The 15,070-nt window shown below is 44.0% G+C and overlaps 1 protein-coding gene across 2 annotated transcripts in view; it reads left to right on the top strand.

Moving 5' to 3' along the window:
- LOC126281243 (uncharacterized) overlaps positions 1 to 15,070 on the top strand; it is a 981,147-nt gene that overhangs the window by 348,137 nt on the left and 617,940 nt on the right. For both annotated transcript variants that reach the window (XM_049980028.1, XM_049980026.1), the window contains exon 3: positions 2,157 to 2,211. The gene's annotated coding sequence lies outside the window, so the exon portion shown is untranslated. The remainder of the gene's footprint in view (positions 1 to 2,156; positions 2,212 to 15,070) is intronic.

Here is a 15,070-nt window from a genome sequence, read left to right as displayed (position 1 = left end):
TGGGAAGTCTATAAGTGTGTTAATTCGCCCTGTTATCTGACAGAGATTAATTATAAAACCTCCGAATTGTAGAATTTGGAATTGAATGACTACTAAATGAAACAGAAAGCACAATTATTACATCAAAGTGAGTCATAAATATTCGGACGATCAGTAGCATTTCTAAAGTAAAACCTTGACTCATCTGAGGGAATAGAAGGAGGTTAAAATAATATAATCGTATATCAAAATGAAGCAATTGTATCGGTGAAGTTGTACCGTGATGGTCGTGATGTTAGTATAAAAGATAGATAGCGCTAGAGAAGGGAATGCGTTGCACCTGTGGCCGGAGGTAAAAGCATATTTGTCATACAGATCCGAAAGCACGTCTTCAGAGTAAAGCCTGAAGTTACTGAAATTCTATTAAGTGACTTTGCTGGCCGTATGGATCACCTAGCTGTCACCGTTCAAACTTACCATATCAGTACGTACGTGAAGGCTGAAGCCGCCGTATGATCAGTCATTGGCGGCCCACCAGTGACCCGTGCTTGTGGCTAAGTTTAAGTCAGCTCGAAACCTCGAAATCTTTGTAAATCCCTTATCTAATCTACTTGGAGATGGACCCTGTTAGCCGGCGGAGGGGAAGTCTGAAGATGAACCAACTGCTCTTAAAAAGGGGGACACATATTTATGTGATTTGCATCCTTTACTTTGTTCGGATTCATTGGGCAGCAGGTATTCTGAGTTCTGACCAGTAAAATGATTCCTTAAAAGATGCTGGTCCTCTTTCCTGTGTTTTGCTTCAGGCAGTTAATCAGCAACGTGCTTCCTACCATTTTGAACTAAAAAAGGCATTTCACTCTTTTCTATCTCTTCCTACGGCCAGTGATGTAGGATCTCAGTAAAACAGTCAATTTTCCTTCTATCACTGCTAGATTATTTACATTCGTCCGTCCCGACAAATCTTATACTGCATAAGCATTTACTTGTTGTGGACCTAATGCTCGGCAGAGTCCCATCCTTACAAAGATATATCAAACTGTTGGCTCTCACTTCATTTTATAGATGTTATACGAGGGGTGGAACTTAAATAATTGCAATTTTTACAGCTCGTAAAAAATATATACGTGTTTCAAAGTTTTACTGACCTTCAAAGTAGTCATCAGCATTGTGTATAACCCGTTGCCAGCGATGTGGAAGTCGAGGATACTCTTAGCAGTGCCAGTTGTGTTGACAGATCGCTCGACGCCGTCTATTGCACGATGAATTTGTTGCAGTTTGAAGCGAATGCCCTGAGGTGTATCCTTCAGTATAGAAATTGAGTTGGACTCCTGAGGGCTTAAGTCAGGGGAGTGCAGTAGGTGGTATAGCACTTAGGAGCCCGATCAGTTAAACAAGTCAGTAACAGCTTGCACTGCACGTGCTTGAGCATTGTCCTGCAAAATGATAGCCAGGTCCTGCCGAAAGTGTCATTACTTCTGTCTCTATGCTGTTCATTTTTGGGACACAACCAACAACCAGCTTAGAGACAGAAGTGATGGCACTTTTTGCGGGACCTGACCATCATTTCCGTGATTTCCCTAAATCACTCCAGGCAAATGCCGGGATGGTTCCTTTGAAAGGGCACGGCCGACTTCCTTCCCCGCCCAAGTACTCCGATGAGACCGATGACCTCGCTGTTTGGTCTCCTCCCCCCAAACAACCCAACTCATCCAATTCACCACTAATTCTGTCCGCTTTTTATGCACACTGTAGCATATTCTCATTGACTTGTAACAACCAGCCTGTCATCTCTCTCAGAGGATTAACGAAACCCTTTAAGCATAAACGAATGCAAAAACATTAAGTATTCTAAGAATTATAGTTCAAATGATCATTTTATTACATTCAAAATGCAGATGATATCAGTTCCCGCCCAGGCCATGGGCAGAGGCATTTCTGTCGGTTCAGTGAAATTAAGAGAATAAGTATGTACTGTAGTTGCGAGTGGCTGGTCAAAGATATGTATTCCGCTTCTCCAAAATGTTACTCCAGCGCTGGTTCGCACTATGTCTTTTGAAACAGATGAACCAGCTATGCGGCCTGCCACCACCGAAAAGAAAGGAGGATTTAGAGTTAGGACAGTATACGACCGCCGGATTTTACTTTCCACTAATGCATTCCTTCTTCATCTGCAGGTTGCTGTGCTGAAGGATATGCCCAGACAGCAATTGGGATCTTAAGCAGGACACGGTGAGTACCCTCAAAGAGCTTACAATTACATGTAAACTTCTTCAACCTGTAATATGAAAGGTACAAACAAGGAAACAGTAGAGATTAATTCACATGAATGAGTACGACCTAAAAAATGGTGTTGTTAGCTTACTATTTGATGGCGCTGTTTTCGGTGGCATAGAAAACAGCTTCATTAAAAAAAATGAAAGCATCTATTTTTTAATTACATATTCGTGTGCTACGAGAAAAAGTAATTTTATACAGAATCTTTTTCTACGACTCTTTCCCTCTTCACATGCGGTTTCAAATGAAAATTGAAAAGGAATAATGCCTGTAAGTAGGGACTTCCGTTTCAAGTTATACATGTCGTCCCACGGTAAGACCAATGCGCAACAAGAGTGACGCATTGTCTGAAGAGTGGACGTGTTGCGGGTCCCTGCAGACACAGTTCTGCTCTGTTACGGATGACGGGTGCGTCACAGAGTGGGGGTGAAGTGGTACGGCAACTGGAAAAGTACTCCAAAGCTGAAGTAAGCGACACAGTACGAATCTAAATTGCACACATATTCAACATGAAATTCTGGCAGTGTATGGACGAAATGAAATGTCGTAGTGAAACGGTGCCAATAATTCGTCTTATGTCGCACGGACATGGGTGATGCGAACGATTGGTAAAAGATGCCTACCTTCGTTTACAGAGACTTGGTGATTGCACTCGGCAGGCAATTGGCCGAGGCGAAGTCGACGTCTTCATCCTCAGCGCCAGCCGTGGCACAGGTGGAACTCGGGCAAGTGGCGGGTCTCTATGGCACTGGTACGAGCTGGCACTGTTTGCGCCTGTGGTGCTTTTGCCCTGGCTGTGTCTTGTTCGGACGACACAGCAATATGAAACTGTTAAGTTCGAATTTAGGAGGAAGTGTATCCAGGTATCAATAAAAGGTTGTAAAAATGAAACGATTTTTCATGCTTTGTAGCGTAGAATTCGTCGCGTTCAAAGATCGTGACACTATTAAACTGTTCACGGGAGTGATTTCCGCACCGTCAATGGGCACTGCTTTTCCTGTTCGGCAAAGTAAACACATTTCACGGACAGGCTCAACGGCTTTTTATTGACACTTTGCTCTTTGGAGAAGTATTCGTTATATGACATTTGCCACAAGCTGATACTGTGAGTTGGTCCGAAAAGGCCATTACCTGCGGAATGCTGCTTGGTCGTGGGCTGCAATACTTGATCAGTTTTAACGTGGGCTTAATATTCAGTTGTGATTTACTATTTTTTGAAGAAAACAGTAATTTTTATGAATGAATTTCACTTCGTATTTAGAACATTTCTGAAGTTTTAGGTACAGAAAATAAACGTACTAAAAAATTAATCAGAGAGTTTTTACGAATTTGTGTCAGTATTTTCAGGGACAATTGTACAGTGTGATAGATTGTATAGATTTGCTTCCGTCGATCCTCGGACATGATTACTAACAAAAACATGTTGCTCTTGTGATAGAAGACCTGCAGTGCCATGAGAACGTTTGTTTTAGGTGCACCACTGCGATTATTTTATCTTACGAACCAGAAGATGATGGTGTTGTGGTCTTCAGTCCAGAGACTGATTTGATGCAGCTCTCCGTCGTAGTCTGCCCCGTGCTAGCCTCTACATTTCTACATAACTACTTGCAATCTACATCCATTTGAAACTGGTTAGGCCGGCCGCAGTGGCCGAGCGGTTCTAGGCGCTACAGTCTGCAGCCGCACGACCGCTACGATCGCAGGTCCGAATCCTGCCTCGGGCATGGATGTGTGTGATATCCTTAGGTTAGTTAGGTTTAAGTAGTTCTAAGTTCTAGTGGACTGATGACCTCAGAAGTTAAGTCCCATAGTGCTCAGAGCCATTTCAACCATTTGAACCTGATCACTGTATTCGACTCCTGGTCTCAAAAATGGCTCAAATGGCTCTGAGCACTATGGGACGTAACTTCTGAGGTCATCAGTCCACTAGAACTTAGAACTACTTAAACCTAACTAACCTAAGGATATCACACACATCCATGCCCGAGGCAGGATTCGAACCTGCGAGCGTAGCGGTCGCGTAGTTCCAAACTGAAGCGACTAGAACCGCTCGGCTACACCGGCCGGCACTCTCGGTCTCTCCCTCAACAATCTATGTCCCCTTTGCTCCCCCCCCCCCCCCCCCCCCTCGGCCCCGCTCCTCAACTTCACTTTATCACCAAAATAACAATACCTTGACGTCTCAGGAATCATCCTATCAACTGATCCCTTCTTTTAGCCACGTTGTCCCATAAACTCCTATACTCCTCTGTTCGATTCAGTGCCATTTCATTAGTTACTCCGTTTACCTGTATAATCTCCAGAATTCTACTATTCTACCACAATTCGAAATATTCTATTCTCTTCTGGTATGAACTGTTTAGCGTCCACGTTTCACCTCCTTACAAGGCTGCGCCCCAGACAAATACTTTCAGAAAACGTAATATTGAAATTTATGTTAAACTTTAAAATATTTGTGTTTCTCATAAATGTTCTTTTGCTATTGTCAGTCGGGGCATTGTATATCTTCTCCACTGACCAAACAACAGAATTCATCTACCACTTCTAGTGTTTAATTTCGTAATCTAATTACCTCACCATCGCCTGACATAATTCTACTACACTCTTGTCAGCTTTGTTATTTTTGTTGGTGTTCACCTGAAAACCTCTGTTCAGCGCACTGTCCCGTCCTTTCAGTGGAGCTGATATGACAGAATTACAACGTCGTTGGCAACCCTAACATTTTTATTTATTCTCCTGGAACATCAATCCCTTTCCGAGCTTATCTTTACTTCCGTTTGCTGCATGCTCAGTGTACTGATTGAATAGCAGCGGAAGATGTGGGGGGAATAGGATAAAACCCTTCATCACACCTTTCTCAATCACTGCTTCCATTTCGTATTTTCGACTCCTATGTTTGGTTCAAAATGGTTCAAACGGCTCTGAGAACTATGGGACTTAACTGCTGAGGTCATCAGTCCCCTAGAACTTAGAACTACTTACACCTAACTAACCTAAGGACATCACACGCATCCATGCCCGAGGCAGGATTCGAACCTGCGACCGTAGCGGTCGCGCGGCTCCAGACTGTAGCGCCTAGAACAGCTCGGCCACTCCGGACGGCTCCTACGTTTGGTTTCTGTGCAAGTAGTGCATAACCTTTCGCCGTCTGTATTTTATCGCTACTGCCCTCATGATCTGAAAGAGTGTATTACAGTCAACAGTCTCAAGAGCCTTCCTAAAATCTACAAATGCTATAAATGCAAGTTTGTCTTTCTTAAACTAGTCCTCATCGCAACGTCGTAGGGTCAGTTTTGCCCGACTTGATCCTACATTTCTGCGGAATTTGATATGATGTTTACCGAGCTCGGCTTCCACAATTCCTTCAGTTCTTCTATAAATAATTCGTGTTCGTGTTTCGCATCGATGGTCATTAAACCGATGGTGCCATAATACTGACACCTGTCTTGTTTGAAATTTGGATTATTATTTTCTGCTTGAAGGCTAAGCGATCTTACAACCAGAAAAGTGCCAAGGAGCAGTACTGCTTTTCCACTAATGGTCGCTGTCAATGTCGTATACGTTGATGAAGAAGTACTGGTAACCATTAAGAATTTATTTTCTGAATTCTTTCCCTTTAAATTAAACACACGTGGGCTGAAACGAAGTTGGCCAAAAGTGCTGATGTGAAAATTCCTCGCATGGACAAAGTTTTTTTTTTTTTTAAAAAAAAAAAAAGACACAGTATTTGTTTCTAAGTCCTAAAGGTTAGTTAGTTTTGCGCTTTTGCTACTAAATTGACCAGCGTCCCTCTCATTTAGTAGTCACCCGCGAAGTAATTACGCACTACAGACTTGACTTTTATTACTTTTTTCTTTATTTCTCACTTACGCGAGAATTTCATCTCTTCGTTGATTTTTCTGAAGAGCTTCTCTTTTCCGCTTCCGATTCCGAGCAGCGAAATTCTCAACGTAATGGGAAATTACCGAAGCGGCACTAAGCTCGTTTCAGTCAATCTCTCGAGCTTAACCCGCCGCCATTTGAGTGCCGCAAAAAGGGCTGGACGCAAGAGACGAGCATTCCTGCACCAGACACTCACTGCTATTTCCCTAAACTAAGCGAAGAGCCGAGTACTTCTATAGCCACAACCGTTCTCTAAAAACCACTGCGGAGTGCATGGCAGATGGTGCCCCCATGGTACGAGGACGTGCTGAAAAGTAATCTACGAATCCTTTAAGGGTTTTTAAGTCAAACAAACAGAACACTTGTTTTACTTAAAAAGCTTTAAGAGTTTTCACATAAAAAATTCTGAGGCAGCACTTACCAGCACCCTTCGTAAGTGAGGAACAGCTGTGCACTGTTTTCGGTGCATACAAAAGTGAGCTTGTGGCTGCGTCAAGAATGTCAAACGTTCTTAAGTAACGATATTCAAAAACATTGTGACATCTTTCTTCTTCGTGTTTACATATTTACAGCCGTCTTCCGCTAGAAGGCTCTGAATTATAGCGTGTAACATGGCTGTGTGTGGCGTAACTACGCCGGTGCGGCAGAAACAGCGCACTGTAATCAAATTTCGAATTGGAGTAGTTCATCCAAAGATGGACACCCTCTCCTTCAGCATGAAAATACCAGACCAGACACAAGCACCGCGGCATCTGCAACAATCGTAAGCCTTGGTATCACAGTCACTGATCGTCCTCTGTTCAAACCCATCTGCTTTTCACCTGTTTGCAGAACTTAAAAGTACATCTTCGAAGCCTTCATTTTGATGGTGATACAGCGGTGCATACAAAAGTGAGGTTGTGGCTGCGTCAAGAATGTCAAACGTTCTTAAGTAACGGTATTCAAAAACTGGTCTCTTAGGGGGAGAAGTATGTTCGTCGCCAAGGTGACTATGTGGAGAAATAGATGTGTAGAATGTTAAGAACACTTGTTTTACTTAAAAAGCTTTAAGAGTTTTCACATAAAAAAATTCTGAGGCAGTACTTACCAGAACACCTTCGTAAGTGAGGAACAGCTGTGCACTGTTTTCGGTGCATACAAAAGTGAGCTTGTGGCTGCGTCAAGAATGTCAAACGTTCTTAAGTAACGGTATTCAAAAACTGGTGTCTTAGGGGGAGAAGTATGTTCGTCGCCAAGGTGACTATGTGGACAAATAGATGTGTAGAATGTTAAGAACACTTGTTTTACTTAAAAAGCTTTAAGAGTTTTCACATAAAAAAATTCTGAGACAGCACTTACCAGCACGCCTTCGTAAGTGAGGAACAGCTGTGCACTGTTCTCGGTGCATACAAAAGTGAGCTTGTGGCTGCGTCAAGAATGTCAAACGTTCTTAAGTAACGGTATTCAAAAACTGGTGTCTTAGGGGGAGAAGTATGTTCGTCGCCAAGGTGACTATGTGGAGAAATAGATGTGTAGAATGTTAAGAACACTTGTTTTACTTAAAAAGCTTTAAGAGTTTTCACATAAAAAAATTCTGAGACAGCACTTACCAGCACGCCTTCGTAAGTGAGGAACAGCTGTGCACTGTTATGTAGAAAGTCTGGGAGTCATCGTCGAGCCTGGCTCTCCATCCCGCATTGTTTTCTACCCGTAGATGTGTTACCAAATAATGGTGCTCGAAGATTTCTAAATACGTTACTCGGAATCGTTGACGTCTAACTCCAAGCGTGTACCAGTTCTACATCGACAAATATACTCCACAAGCCACTATACAGTGATTGGCCGAGGGTACATCGTAGCAAAATTATATACTTTCTGTTGTATTCCACTGTATGTTGAAGCAGGGCAAAGTGGCTGTGTATGTGCTTCGTTGTATGGCTCGCGGTGTGTTCATGAGAATAAGTGGTGGTTGTTGGGATGTTTAAGGGGGACTAAACAGCTAAGGTCATCAGTCACCTGAGAATAAGTATAGGCTATCGTGGAGAAGTACACAAAACCTTTCTTTATACTGAAGAACAGAGTAATAATTAACAGGATACCACATTTTTGCGTTTTGTGAAGTTCGCAGTTTTATATTTCTGTGCATTAAAGCAAGCCGTCAGGCTTTGCCCTACATAGAAATTTTATCAAGATCTAAATGAATTTTCTTCCAGCATTTTTCCGATAGTGCTTCATTATACCGGGTGATTTTTTCCACCGGGTACAAACTCTAGGGATTGATCGATGAGAGGATATGGAACAGAAAAGGACCAATGAACTATGTCCGGAAATACATGGTATCCATGCTACATACCAATTACTCAGTCATACTTTGTTACAGAGACTGTGGTCTAATACGCGCAGTACCATGCTGCAACAGTTGCTGTTTGCTGACGATGCTGTGGTGTACGGGAAGGTGTCATTGTTGAGTGACTGTAGGAGGATAAAAGTTGACTTGGACAGGATTTGTGATTGGTGTAAAGAGTGGCAGCTAACTCTAAATATAGATAAATGTAAATTAATGCAGATGAATAGGAAAAAGAATCTCGTAATGTTAGAATGTTAGAATACTCCATTAGTAGTGTAGTGCTTGACACAGTCACGTCGATTAAATATTTGGACGTAACATTGCAGAGCAATATGAAGTGGGACAAGCATGTAATGGCAGTTGTGAGGAAGGCGGATAGTCATCTTCGGTTCATTGGTAGAATTTTGGGGAGATGTGTTTCATCTGTAGAGGAGATCTCTTATAAAACACTAATGCACCTATTCTTCAGTACTGCTCGAGCGTTTGGGATCCCTATCAGGTCGGATTGAGGGAGTACATAAAGCAATTCAGAGGAGGGCTGCTAGATTTGTTACTGGTAGGTTTGATCATCACGCGAATGTTACGGAAATGCTTCAGGAACTCGGGTGGGAGTCTCTGTAGGAAAGGAGGCGTTCTTTCCGTGAATCGCTACTGAGGAAATTTAGAGAACCAGCATTTGAGGCTGACTGCAGTACAATTTTACTGCCGCAAACTTATATTTCGCGGGAAGACCACAAAGACAAGATAAGAGAGTTAGGGTTCGTACAGTGTCATATAGGTAGTCATTTTTCCCTCGTTCTGTTTGGAACAGGGAGAGGAGATGCCAGTTGTGGTACGAGATACCCTCCGCCACGTACCGTATGGTGGATTGCGGAGTATGAATGTAGATGAAGATGTAGTTACAGTAAGCATGGTTCTCCTAGAGGGAGGTACTATTCCTCATACTTCATGCCCTAGCGCCCTCTCCTGCCTTAGTAATAGGTAATGTATCTGATTCACTTCTGTTGCTGACTCACCTTGTAGTTTATGTGATACAGCGTTGTACACAAAGGTTCCACATTCGAATCGAGAACTTGCCGACATGGTGTTTACTTACGGAAAGACAATTGGCAAGGGGTGGCCGGGATAATTGGCGACCGTGTTTTGTGATCAGCCTTCCTTCCACGTCGCCAGACTGGCCGGAACTATTGGCGTTTCTTGCAGGTGGCTTTGCCTTCCCTGGTGGAAGAAGTGCCACTGATGGTTCGAAGTGTTACGAGGCTGCTACGTGATGGTGCTCCAGCCCACTTCGCCATCAACGACGGGACGCATATCGATCGTGTCTTCCCTGATCGATGGATCGGACGAGGGGGTCCAGTTGCATGGCCTGTTCGTTCATCGGATCTCACTCCGTGAGATTTTTATGTATGAGGTAATCTCAAAAGTATCTTGTATGGAGAGCCCATTCTAGTTGTGGAGAAACTGGAGCAACGTATCCATGCAGTCTTTGACACTGTTCGGATGCAGCCTGACCGATGTAAACTCGTGGGACGGAACATGCTACGTCGCGTACCCGCATGCGTCGAGGCATGTGAAAACCACATACTGCAACTATGGCTGCACAGTACAGCGAATATTAGACCAAAGTCATTGTCACAATGTATTATTGAATAAATGGTCTCTAGCAGGGAAACGATGCATTTCTGAACATAGTTCATTTCACCCTTTTTTTGTTCCGTATCCTCTCATCGCTCAATCCCTGGAGTTTGTACACGTTGGGAACAATCACCCTGTAGATTACTTCATCATCTGCTAGGAGTCTCAGGTCCTTCTGCTTTCTTGTACTTTTTTCCCCCATCGGTGCAGGGTCAGCATGTTTATCTGGATTTCGCACCCCGTTACCTCCGCGGTGGAGTATTTGTACCGCAACTGCCTGCCTGTGGTGTTATTCATGTGAAAGTGAGCGGAAATTTTTGTAAATGTTTGCGAAGCTTGTAACTGAGGCGGGACTTGAGTGCCAGACGAGTAGTCACGTTGTGCGTTGTGAGAAACCGCATAGACACCAAATCCAGGCTCGCAAGCACACCAAACCTCGTCGTTAATCTGCTGTGTGGATTCTATCCGGTGCCGGTGCACCTCGTCGTTCTGCAAGCGGCGCTTTAACAAATGGTTCAAATGGCTCTGATCACTATGGGACTTAACTTCTGAGGTCATGTCCCCTAGAACTTAGAACTACTTAAACCTAAATAACCTAAGGACATCAAACACATCCATGTCCGAGGCAGGATTCGAACCTGCGACCGTAGCGGTCGCGCGGTTCCACACTGTAGCGCCTAGAACCGCTGGGCGACTTCGGCCGGCGGCGCTTTAATACCCTAGCTTTCTGGGCAGGTTGCTAGGAGTCTTTGGTTACTGTTAAGACTTTGTACCACGTCATTAATATACAAAATGAACAGCAATGGGTGCAACACCCTTTGTTGGGCAAGTCTGAAGTTGTTTCTGCATCTGTCGATGACTCTCCATCCATACTAACCTATATATCCCTAATCCAGTCAAAAATTTAGTTTGGTACCCCATTTGATCGTACTTTCGTTAGTGGATGTTCGTTTGATACTGAGGCACGTACTTTTCGGATGACAAGAAATACTGCAAGTGGGTGCATACCTTGATCCATGAGTTTCAGAATAGCACGCTGGAAATGCATGTTTCGGCTTTCACCGAAATCGTAATCAATAATAAAGTTTGTTTACAAGCAATATTGCCTAAGAAGTTCACCTTCTCTCAAGTAATAACTCAGTAGTTACAAAGCCTGCAGCAAAGTTCCATATACTGGCAACATCTCCGATAATATTGCAAAAATTTTAAAGTCTCGCAACAACAGACCTGCTATTTATAATACCAATAACACATTAAAAATTTTATTCAGTATTAACGACAACCTGCTACTCTTATCACAGAGTGGTGTCTACAGGTGGTGGTGGTGTTGGAAAGTTTGTATGGGATCAAACTGCTGAGGTCATCGATCCCTTGGCTTACTCACTACTTAATCTAACTTAAATTATTTTACGCTAAGGACAACACACCCACCCAGGCCCGAGGGAGGACTCGAACCTCCTCCGGAACCAGCCGCACAGTCCATGACTGCAGCACCTAAGACCACTCGGCTAATCCCGCGCGGCTATCCTCGTTCGCGACAGTCAATTGTCACCTGAAGATGGCCTGAGAAGCGGAAAGCCGGTTCGTGACCAAATAAATATAATTTTGCAGAACATGATAAGGTATTTTCGTTTTTCATTTGAAATTAGGAGTGTACTCCACTGACGTTCCCTTTGATACAAGTAAGCTGGAGAGTTGCGACAGGTAGCGAGGCAGTGAGCTCGGCCCTCCCTGGAGACTGGACGGAGCGATAGCTTGGCAGCCAGGCCGGTGCTGTCGCTCCTCGCACGGCACAGCGCGTCGCGTGGGAGGCGGCCCGCATTCCTGCGAGTCAGCTGAGCGTCCGCGGCGTGGCGTCAAGTCGGCGGCCGGGAAGGGCCGTGTGCGGCGCGGTGCGTTGCCGCGCCGGCTTACGCAACCGAGGAATGCGCGCAGCCGGTGACGCCTTTTCTGACCCGAGCCACACTTCCTCCTCTGCGCCCCTCTCTCACCGAGGCCACTGCAGTTCACGTCGACCGCACGCCTTCTCCTATTAGCGTGCTGCAGCTTCTGTAGACTGTACTTGGAATGTGTCACTGAAGCACGTCTTGGCGGCCAGTGCTACTCAACCACGATATCGTTGAGATCGGTCAATGTAGGAAACGCGCTGTGACGTTACTAAAATAAACAAGTACAGTGTTGACAAAGGAAAACTCATTGTACTATCCATGCTTTCAGGTCAGTTCTGCATTTACATCTACATCTACGTGATTACTCTGCTATTCACAATAAAGTGCCTGGCAGAGGGTTCATTGAACCACATTCACGCTGTCCCTCTACCGTTTCACTATCGAACGGCACTAGGGAAAAACGAGCACTTAAGTTTTTCCATGCGAGCCCTGATATCTCTTATATTATCGTGATGATCATTTCTCCCTATGTAGGTGGGTGCCAACATAATATTTTCGTAATCGGAGGAGAAAACTAGCCGGCCGCGGTAGCCGAGCGTTTTTAGGCCCTTCAGTCCGGAACCGCGCGACTGCTACGGTCGCAGGTTAAAATCCTGCCTCGGGCATGGGCGGTGTCATGTCCTTAGGTTAGTTAGGTTCAAGTAGTTCTACGTTATAGGGGACTGATGACCTCAGATGTTAAGTCCCATACTGCTCAGAGCCATCTGAACCATTTTTTTGAGAAAACTAATGATTGAAATTTCATGAGAAGATCCCGTCGCAACGAAAAACGCCTTTGTTTTAATGTTGCCACTCCAATTCACGTTTCAGGTCTGTGACACTATCTCCCCTATTTCGCGACAATACAAAACGCGCTGCCCTTCTTTGTACTTTTTCGATGTCATCCGTCAGTCCCACCTGATGCGGATCCCACACCGCACAGCAGTACTCCAGAATAGGGCGGACAAGCGTAGTGTAAGCAGTCTCTTTGGTAGACCTGTTGCACCTTCTAAGTGTTCTCCCAATGAATCGCAGTCTTTGGTTTGCTCCACCCACAATATTATCTATGTGATCGTTCCAATTTACGTGATTTGCAATTGTAATACCTAAGTATTTACTCGAATTTACAGCCCTCAGATTTGTGTGACTTATCGAGTAAGCGAAATTTAGCTGAATTCTTTTAGTTCAAATGGCTCTAAGCACTATGGGGCTTAATATCTATGGTCATCAGTCCCCTAGAACTTAGAACTACTTAAACCTAACTAATAAGGACATCACACAACACCCAGTCATCGCGAGGCAGAGAAAATCCTTGACCCCGCCGGGAATCGAACCCGGGAACTCGGGCGTGGGAAGCGAGAACACTACCGCACGACCACGAGCTGCGGACAATTTCTTTTAGTACTCATGTGAATAACTTCGCATTTTTCTTTATTCAGGGTCAATTGCCACTTTTCGCACCATACAGATATCTTATCCAAATCATTTTGCAAGTCGTTTTGATCATCCGATGCCGTTACAAGGCGGTAAATGATAGTATTATCTGCAAACAGTCTAAGACGGCTACTCAGATTGTCTCCTACGTCGTTATTATAGATCAGGAACAATAGAGGGCCTATAACACTTCTTTGGGGAAAGCCGGATATTACTTCTGTTTTACTCGATGACTTTCCGTCTATTACTACGAACTGTGACATTTAAAACTGGAATCCACGAATCCAGTCGCACAACTGAAGCGATACTCCGTAGGCACGCAGTTTGATTAGAAGACGCTTGTGAGGAAGCCTTGTGGAAATCTAAAAATATGGAATCAATTTGACATCCCCTATCGATAGCACTTATTACTTCATGAATATAAAGACGTAGTTGTGTTTCACAAGAACGATATTTTCTGAATCCGTGCTGACTATATGTCAATAAATCGTTTTCTTCGAGGTACTTGATAATGTTCGAAAACAGTATATGTTCTAAAACCCTACTGCAAATCTACGTTAGTGATATAGGCCTGTAATTCAGCGGATTACTCCTACTTCCCTTTTTGGGTATTGGTGTGACTTGAGGAATTTTCCAGTCTTTAGGTAAGTGTCTTTCTGTGAGCGAGTGGTTGTATATAATTGCTAAATATGGAGCTATTTCATCAGCGTATTCTGAGAGGAACCTATCGAATTCGGTAACTCGCTCACTCGCGATAAGACGACCGGAGCGTCTTCACTCCCAGGAGCAGTAATATTTTACTCGACTAACAGAACAAAACAGAATGTTGCGTAAACGAAACGCTATATCGTAACCCGCCTCCGTAGCCGGCCGCCGCGGTAGCTCACCGCGTCCACTCAGGGTGCAGCCCACAGTCTGTAATAAAATGAATGGTCAGGTGTTAGTAAGACTCGCGCTCTGAGGATTCCGTACAAACGTAATTACGTATGTAGACAGGTCATCCATCCGGGGAATCGAGAATCTCGACGATTTTTTCCTGTTGTCGGGCGCTTCAGTCTGGAACCGCGCGACCGCTTCGGTCGCAGGTTCGAATCCTGCCTCGGGCATGGATGTGTCTGATGTCCTTGGGTTCGTTAGGTTTAAGTAGTTCTTAGTTCTAGGGGACTGATGACCTCAGATGTTAAGTCCCATAGTGCTCAGGGCCATTTGAACCATTTTTTTCCTGTTGTCGACATGGATTCTAGCAAGATATCATCTGGGGAATTCCAAGATTGTCGTGGACGTTTTAAGTTTGAAGTCGGATAACAAATGAAAGAAAATATTTTTCCCGTGCGATAAAGTTACAAGTTAATGAATGACTGATTTTTTTTTATTACTTGTGTTGCGAAACCTTGCTCCCTGCCACATTTCATGATTCTAGGTCACTAAAATGTCATATAGTTTTTGATAAGTGAGTTAGCGAGTTTCAAAATATGTAACATAAATGGCCGTATCTTTTGATTGAATTGACTTAGACCAGTGGTTCACAACCTTCATTAGACCATTACCCCTGAATACATTACAATCAGACATTAGTTAGTACCCCTCTCCCCCTACTATCTGTTCCTCT

Source organism: Schistocerca gregaria, chromosome 7 (genome assembly GCF_023897955.1).
Source record: "Schistocerca gregaria isolate iqSchGreg1 chromosome 7, iqSchGreg1.2, whole genome shotgun sequence".
Lineage (NCBI taxonomy): Eukaryota > Metazoa > Arthropoda > Insecta > Orthoptera > Acrididae > Schistocerca > Schistocerca gregaria.
This window is presented reverse-complemented; position numbering and strand designations above follow the sequence as displayed.